Source organism: Homarus americanus, unplaced genomic scaffold, assembly GCF_018991925.1.
Source record: "Homarus americanus isolate GMGI-L3 unplaced genomic scaffold, GMGI_Hamer_2.0 scaffold37032, whole genome shotgun sequence".
Classification (NCBI taxonomy): Eukaryota; Metazoa; Arthropoda; class Malacostraca; order Decapoda; family Nephropidae; genus Homarus; species Homarus americanus.
This window is the reverse complement of record NW_024731852.1, coordinates 1,621,465-1,630,881: the sequence shown is the minus strand read 5'-3', so window position 1 is coordinate 1,630,881 and position 9,417 is coordinate 1,621,465. Positions and strand designations below refer to the sequence as shown.

At 32.8% G+C, this 9,417-nt stretch overlaps 1 protein-coding gene across 1 annotated transcript in view; it reads right to left on the bottom strand.

Annotated features, from left to right (window-relative positions):
- The window catches only part of LOC121867918 (triple functional domain protein-like), a gene marked incomplete at its 5' end in the record, with an annotated part of 297,912 nt that overhangs the window by 57,026 nt on the left and 231,469 nt on the right, over nt 1-9,417 (bottom strand).

The window sequence follows — 9,417 nt, the reverse complement described above, 5'->3', positions numbered from 1 at the left end:
CAAATACACAAGGTTTGGTTTAATCTGGAGTCTTGTAAAAAAACTCCAGTAGGAAGCTGGGGGGTCTGCATCTAGTGAGTTAGTTATGCTATGGTATATGATGATTTTTAAAATAAGTTTTTTAATTAGGTTGCATCAGATTTTTCTCTCGGATATCATGTATATACTGTATATTTGTTAAGTATAAGCATTCTTTTCACTGAACCTTGATACAACTTCTGACTCCTAATTTTTTAACAGAAACTCAATCTGATACCTTCAATTTTCAAAGAGGCAGAGCACAAGAGAGAGAGCACATGAAGGATGAAGATGTGTTTGTAATCAGGGCTTACAGGCACCTGACCAACCATTCACACCCAGTCAAACAGGTATCTATATTGAATATGATATCCAGTACCTCATATCCACTTATTCTCATGCAGTCAAGCAATGAGGCACCCACAGTCCTCACCCTTCGGCATCAGTGGCCAAGGATTAAGGGACTTCATGTTTCATTCTATTCTATTAAGTAATGCAATAGTCAGTTATCGGTTAGAGCTAGGTATATTACAAGATTATTATAGTTCTAACTCAAGTGATTCTTCTTAATATTTTTGTTAGTTCATTAATTATGAAATTGCAATGTCTTGCAACTATGCATCTTTAGTCCATGCATGAATACAGTTTTCATTTTATTTCTACATAAAAATACTCTCTCCTCCAAATGTAAAGAAATAATGCATTTGAAATCAGCTTCTATGAGATGTAAGGCATACGGTAAGCACTCCAGACAGATTCTGATTATACTAACTGGGTTAACTTGTCTAGGACTGAAATTCTTGTTACACATAAGTCACAATATTTGAACAGATAAATACTGTATATAAATATAAATAATAAAATTTCAACTACTTAATGTAAATGATAAACTAATACAGTATTCCAGAAAGGCACTTAATATTATCTGATTAATAATTAAAAAGAAGTAGATTTTCTTTTGGTATTTCAAACCAAGATTAAAGGAAGGACCCTACAACATGTGTTTTCTAAAACCAATTTCAATGAAAGATTCAATATCACTGATTACAAAAGACAAACATAATTGTATGTATAGTGTATATCTCTTAACCTTTAATTGGTGGGTGCTATTTAAGGGTTAATTAGTGTAATTTACAACAAAACAGTGTATGGGAGGTTTACTATGTCTTGTCTGGAACTAAGAAAACTCCATTCATCCTTAAATAAATGATAGCAAATAGACTTCTATATCATCTGAACACTTCATTTACTTTGCCCTTAAAGTTGTTTTATTATTAGATTTCCATTATCTCCAACTACTTTCAATTATCATGTACTGTACTGTATTCTTCACTGTGTGCATTCTCAAATCACTCCCCTAATGTGTTCCTTGAACCTGTAAATCTCTTTCACACACACACACACAGACTACTGACAACTTCCATCACCTGTTCCACAAGACAATATCTTTTTGATACATTTTCCTTCAATTATCTTTGAGGATTTCTTGACTGAAAAACTTCTTACACCTTCATTGTTCATCTAACAATATACGGTTTTTACAGTATATTTTTCTTCATAATTTTCTTTAATTCCTCATAAATACAAGTTGATACTTATTTTCTACAATTTGATCTTACAATTCCACATTCTTTTTTGTGGCTACTTCTACTAATATAATTTCAATGTTATCCTTTTCACCTCATCCTCCACACTTCTCTAAAAAATCTTGCCTTACACTTTCCATTTTAAACTACCGTAATCATATTTCATCATCATTCATCCTACCAGTCATTAATCACCCCAGATGCACAACTAACCAAAGTAATATATATATATATATATATATATATATATATATATATATATATATATATATATATATATATATATATATATATATATATATATATATATATATATACAGTGAACCCTCACTTTACGCGGTTAATTCAACCCACGGCGGCCCGCGTAAAGTGAGAAACGCGGATGGGGGGTTGGTTCCGAGGCAGAGGGCAGATTATTGGCCCTCACCTGGATCAATTGTATCACTATCCACCACAGAGGCTTGCAGGGCCTCTTTGTCAAACCCCTCAAAGTCCATATAAGTCCATATCCTCACTATCATTATCACTATCACTGACTTGGGCCGGCTGTGGTGGGTGGGGGGTGAAGAACTCAGTAATGTTTTGATGACTGGGCGACCTTGTGCGCACCCTGCTCGCGCCGCTCTCCGCGTAAAAGGGTACACACACCGCGGAAAGTGAGCATTCCGGTTTCGGCAGGGTACTGCGTAAACGTGGAAACGCGTAAAGTGGGACCACGTAAAGCGAGGTTGAATAAATAAATAAATAAATATATAAATATATATATATATATATATATATATATATATATATATATATATATATATATATATATATATATATATATATATATATATATATATATATATATATATACTCGTATGTGATCAAACAAACTCTTACATTAATTCTTCTCTCATTGAATGTCTGTACTCCTCTCTCAGCTTCACAGTAAATTTCTGTGAAGTCTTCTCATTGAATGTCTACTGTACTTCCTCTCAGTCATTGTAAATTTCCTGTGAAGTCTTCTCATTGTCTGTACATGTCCTATATAACTCTCTCATTGTCTGTACATGTCCTATATAACTCTCTCATTGTCTGTACATGTCCTATATAACTCTCTTATTGTCTGTACATGTCCTATAGAACTCTCTCATTGTCTGTACATATCCTATATAACTCTCTCATTGTCTGTACATGTCCTATATAACTCTCTCATTGTCTGTACATATCCTATATAACTCTCTCATTGTCTGTACATGTCCTATATAACTCTCTCATTGTCTGTACATGTCCTATATAACTCTCTCATTGTCTGTACATATCCTATATAACTCTCTCATTGTCTGTACATGTCCTATAGAACTCTCTCATTGTCTGTACATGTCCTATATAACTCTCTCATTGTCTGTACATGGCCTATATAACTCTCTCATTGTCTGTACATGGCCTATATAACTCTCTCATTGTCTGTACATGTCCTATATAACTCTCTCATTGTCTGTACATGTCCTATATAACTCTCTCATTGTCTGTACATGTCCTATATAACTCTCTCATTGTCTTTACAGTTCAGTAAACAATACATACTCTCACTTAATCATGTACTGTACTTCTGGCACTATTAATTAATTTGTTTTATCCCATTTGCAAATCACTCCTATAATTTGCTTTGTTAATTAATCATGGAACACCTCCTTGACATACTGTACACAAAGAGTTCTACTAACAAAGATATTTTGTCCATATTTTTTCTTACATTAACTAACTTTAAATGGTAAATTGTATTGCAAACCCAAAATGTTATCAGCATTTGTGTAGTTCTTGACAAAACAATGAAAAATGTAAAACCTGTTTTTATCTTCATTCTTAATAAACTTACTGTATATTATAAAAAATGTATAAATCATAATATCTTATCACATGCATTGTATGCCAAGTAATTTCTACTGTGATTACATATAATAGGTTTCATAAAAAAAAAAAAAATCCTAAGCACAATACTGTACTTTATGTGGCAGCAGTGTCCAACTGATCTTAACCTTCACTTTAAACTAAGTTATATTATTATCATTATTAATCTTGGGCCTTTATTTACAAAATACTGCAAAACAAGTTGAAGAAAAGTAAAATAAATAACTAGAAACAAGATACGTACAATTATAATTACTAATACTGTACCCTTCTGAAATCTAACTTGAACTCTTCAAATTCTGAACATGAAAATATACTGTCAAAGGAGTCTCATGTAACTGAATGGACACAAAATTTTATTGATAAATGGTGAAAGAAAATGGTAAACATCAACTTCACAATCAAATTTGTTGTGGATTTTGTAGTAAATTATATTCATATCTACAAAAAAGAAAAAATAGTCCATCACAGGTTACTAAGGAAACTAAATGAAAATAAAAATTTTAACTAAAAGACAAATGGACAAATTTGTTATTAGTGGCAATCTTTATCCAACCTGGATAAATCTATACTTCACAAAAATTAAAGTTAATGCAAGCAAAGTCAATTTGGTGATGTCTTTCACGGTATAAAGGTACAATAGTAATAACACTCACAAAATTAAACTGTGCCAGTATTATGTAATAAGCAGCCTTGAAAGAAAAGTGTAAGCCAAATTAACTAAAGGTACTGAGCTGTAATTAAAAAAGTCCTAAACATCGATGGAATAACTACACAAAACAATTACAGGATGACAATCCCTTATCCGAAATCCTTGGGGCCAGATGTGCTTTGGTTTTCGAAATTTTTTGGATTTCACAATGGTTAGGTTTTTTTTTCAGTGATCGGCCCACCTGGACACAGGTCACAGACCCACATTGGGGCCTGGGGGGACGAACATATAATAATAATAATAATAATAATAATAATAATAATAATAATAATAATAATAATTATGCATAGGTCTAGGTTGTGTTTCTCACTTTTGATCTTTTTTTCATTCTTGTATTTCTTTATTATTATTATTGTTATTATTGGTATCATTATTATTTCATTTTTGTGTACAGTATTTTTTATTATAAATTTTATTTACTGTGAATTATTACTACAGGGGTATTATTATTATTATTACATTTTCACCTCCAGGCCCCGATATGGGTCAGTGGCCTGTGCCCGGGTGGGCTAATCCCGATTTAAAAAAAAAGAAAAAAGTTTTGCTCCACTAAAAAACTTTCGGTTTTCAGAGGTTTTCGGAGTTTCGGATAAGGGATTGTCAACCTGTACTGTACAGTATAGGAACTCACAACCCATGGGTATATAAACTTATTTTTGATACACTTGTGCTGTACTTTGTGAAGAGATGCAACTACAGTATATGTATGATTTAAAATAATAAATTACACAAACCATCAGTGGCCCTTCGAGTGTTCATCACACATGAATAAACTTTATTACATGATCCCTAGGCACAATGCCTATTTTTTTATCTTTCATTTGTGACTGAATAGGAGCAAAAGTGACATGTGAAAAAATCCCCTTCTATACTAATATATTCAACTTGATTATAATTCATATGTGTTGGGTCAATTGCATAAATTTTGACACAGATTTCATGCATCACCTTATCTTCTTTGTAGTGAATAATGTGAGCACACAAGAAAACTTCACATGTATTAAATATCAACAACATGTTACGACCATTTCCTGTTTGTCAATTAATACAGAAAATATCGTCCAGTTCAACAGGATGGACTTCCACTTATTTGCCAACTGACTACCAAATATGGAGTACCTGTAAGTATCCGCCAAGATGCCAAAATATCTGCCACGGAAAAAGCTGTAAACGAGCAACTTGGTGGCATGATCCTGTAAAAATCCATGAGTGGTTTCTAATTCTTAATCTATTCTAACACAGAAAAGTCATGTGTCCCTCCAGTCACAGCAAATTCATGAAATATGACAGCAGTATTTCCTTGTCACACATATAGTTAAGTCATGTCAGGTCAATAAGAAGCTGCAAGCATGGGTAACTCGAGTAATATCAGCATGTTGATATCATTTCCCATGGTAAGACAAGTCATATGTGATGTGTTGGTCACTAAAGGTGTCATATGCAGATAACTAGGAGTCAATGCTTGACCTGACAGTTTGGGAAACATCTCCATCTGTTATATCATCTCTGAGCAAATTGTCCGATTATCTGAATAATGTTTTACTCTTATGTTTTCATAATCATGCTGTGTCACTGTACTAACTATATTTAAAAGCAAAAACTATGATTATTCTTTTCGAACACTTGAGATTTCATCGAGATGCATCAAAATTTAACCCAAGCAGCCTGGATGTTCCTAAATTTTAATGTACAGTACTAAATACCTAATAGGAAATGTAACTATGGTGTAGACTGTACTAAATATTTTCCATGCAGTTTATAATTACATTATTAAATTTAAGATATACATTAAATTATGCTTCTTTATGGATATTCTTCGGTTTACACTACCATAATTAATATTTCTATAGCCTTACCTGACCTGTCTCAAAACCAAGTAATAATCAAACTCAACCATTCACCAACCTGTCAGACATAGAATAACAGGTGTTTAAGTGTGGCTTGGCTGCTAAATCTACAGGGTCTCAAACAAACTCCTGGTTGCCGAGTTCCTGATCATTAATTGATGTGCTTGCAATGAGACAAAGATTCAAGGTATATGCTCAATGACACTCTTGACTGCGATATACAAAGCCAGTCACTCATAAACTGGCATCCACCATTCAGCTCCGACATAACATAAAAAATCAATTGTCTCCTATATAACTACAATAAAGGAATCAAATGTAATGTAAATTACATGATCCATCAAGACTTCAGTGTATGTGAGTGATGCTCTGAGCAGTCACAGGAGGTAGAATGTGTGTTTGTAGTATAGTAGCATTTACCACACAAGTATACTGTACAAATACATCTTATGTAAGTCCTATCACCTAAACTAGTAACATAGGAAAATATGTAAAAATGTATATAAGACACACATAAAGCAGCCACCTATGTAATGCATGTTTATCTTTCTGTGATCACATCATAACCCCCAAGCATAATCCAATGATCAAATCTAAAACTATTTAATTCGGTTCCAAATCTACACAACTCTCATATAGGCAAATTCTTCCACTCCTACATAATTGTACTACAGATACAGACCCTCAAATCCAGAACCCTTGGGACCAAGAACGAGATGGTTTTCAAGAATTTGCGGTTTCCTGGGTCATCCAAGTTACCCAAGGTCCATCAAGAGACTAATCAGATTTTGCTTCCACAAACTGTGTCACTCACAGGTGAAAAAAATCTTTGTATGCATACTTCAAATTATTTTTATATTTAAATATAATCTACTCAGAAGTTTAAAGTCCCTAAAAGCAAGTTAAATAAGTTTGTTGACATACCAGCAGCTTCTTGTGAGTTGCGATGTCTATCAGCAGTAGCAAGTTCGTATATATTTATTATCTGATTGTATAAATAAACCTATACAGTACAGTACCAGATGCTACTTGTCACATGGCCCCATGTGACAACAAAGCATCAAGCATAGGTTACCTCAAATATACGGTTGAATTTGATCAACATTAATTTCTAAAATTATAAGAAAATAATAATTACAGTAATATTCCATTAAAGTGCATAAAGAGATTTTGTTCTTTATTTTCTTATACATTTAACTCAGTTTGTGTCAATGTGTGTGGAAGCAAAACTTGTAGGCAGGGAAAAATAATTAACATAACCCAGGGATTTTTTTTCTTAATTTTCTTGAGAATCTCTGGTTTTCTAAGATATGATTTTGAGGGTCTGTACCTGTATTGTAAATCTTTTTAGCCAAGTATAACTCATCATGCATTCCATATCTCTAAGTTTCAACACAGTTTACAATTATACTGCTAATGACGGGCTTGGAGAGAGAGAGAGGGAGGGGGGGGTTAGAATTGGAGTTAACACTAATTATTGTAAACTACTCCTGACAATACACCATCCATCTAAGTACTCTGTAACATATACATAGCTGCTCTACCAGTGTTTGTCATAAAAGGACAAAGAGTCACCCAAATACCTTCCTATTACTGTAACAATAATTTACCTGATAATGCTAATGATTTATTTATGACAATGCCTGTAAAATAATATAATAAATATTAAATAATCAAAATCAGTTCACTTATACAGTACAGTATGCCAAATAAAAACAATGAATATTTTTTCTCATTTGTCAAATTTGTATGTCTCAAAGATTTACATATATCAAACAACTTCATGCATGTACTTAATGTTTTTAGATACACAAACAAAACACATTTGGAAGAGAGCGTATTACTGCAAAGTTTGACGGAAGTCCCATATTCCCAAATTTCAACAGGGAACAGCTCTACCCACATAAAGCAGATTACAAAGTAAAGGCTTTACTTTCATGGTGCTTTGGGAATGGCAAAATAAGTCTGAGGATGGCCAAGCTCATTTAACAGCCAAACTTCTATGCACCAGGATACTAGACCATTACAAACAGCAATGTTATTTCTTGTGTTCTTTTGGATATCCTCTTCACAAAAGATATACATATGTATATGTATATATATATTTCTATAAAAAGGCATGGGAAAAATCACCAACTTTATTCATCATACCATATTTTATATACAAACACTGAGTCCTCAGGTATAAGGATAATTAATATGGATGCAGCTGTACATTCACCTGTATATAATACGCATTAATATCCTTATTGAACAGCCTTCATTGAGTTACTTGCAGAAATCTATAGATTCATAGTTCTAAAGAAGTGTTTATTCTTGCATTGAAAACTTTGATACTGTACTAACTTCCATTCTTGAATGAGGGTTATTTTATTAACACATCTTTAGGACTGTATTTGCTAGCAATCAGTAGTAACATGGACAACATTTAGCCACTCTCCACTGTCCCTCCATAGAAGGGGTAATCAGCAGAGAATGGTGACCAAAATAACGAGAGACTCAACAGGTGCTGTAGTAACTGTCACACCACAGTACTTACTGAGGCATACTACTTACTTTGTTGTCATACATGACCAACTGGTATTAACAATAGTGACTGTACTTGAATTCCTATTGTACAGTTTAATAAAATGCTACATCTTACAGCTTATAAAAAATGGCATCAAGAAAGAACTAAGAAATGTGAATGAATATGACCAAACTAAAGTGCTGTTAAATCATATGGAATATCCATTTTAAAATATTGTAATGCAACTCCATGTAATCAGTGAGACACCTTACGTCAAGATTTGATTTGAATTTACAAGTTTCATACGGCTTGCTTGAAAAATCAGATATTTTCATCATTCACTAAATAGTATGTAGCTTGCAAGAGGTATTGGATTTATTACTTATAATTAAGAGATCCACATCTCCCTTACAAAAATAAAAAAAGTGCATGAAAAGCACCAGAAAACTAAAGAATTACTTACATCTTCCAGATAATGTGGAGTTTGAAGTGTAATAAAAATCTATACAAAATAAATAATAAGTGAGTTATATATACGGTATTTAATTTTTAAGAAAATGATTTGTTGTTATACTCTAAAATCCATAGACAAAACTGGGCTCCAATGACACAGCACATTCATTAACAAACTTTTTAACAACTCTCACATTATTGTCAGTAGATACAAACAGTAATAATAAGATAAAAGGGTCAGCCTAACTGGCCTCCCTTCTATATGGCACAAGTCATTAAATTTGATTAAAAACATTTGCTGAACAGACCTTCTCACACAGGACAAGTGTTCTGTAATTTATGCCAGAGGAGAACTTACACTTGTTTCTGACATTAAGACAGAGCCAAGTATGGCAAGTT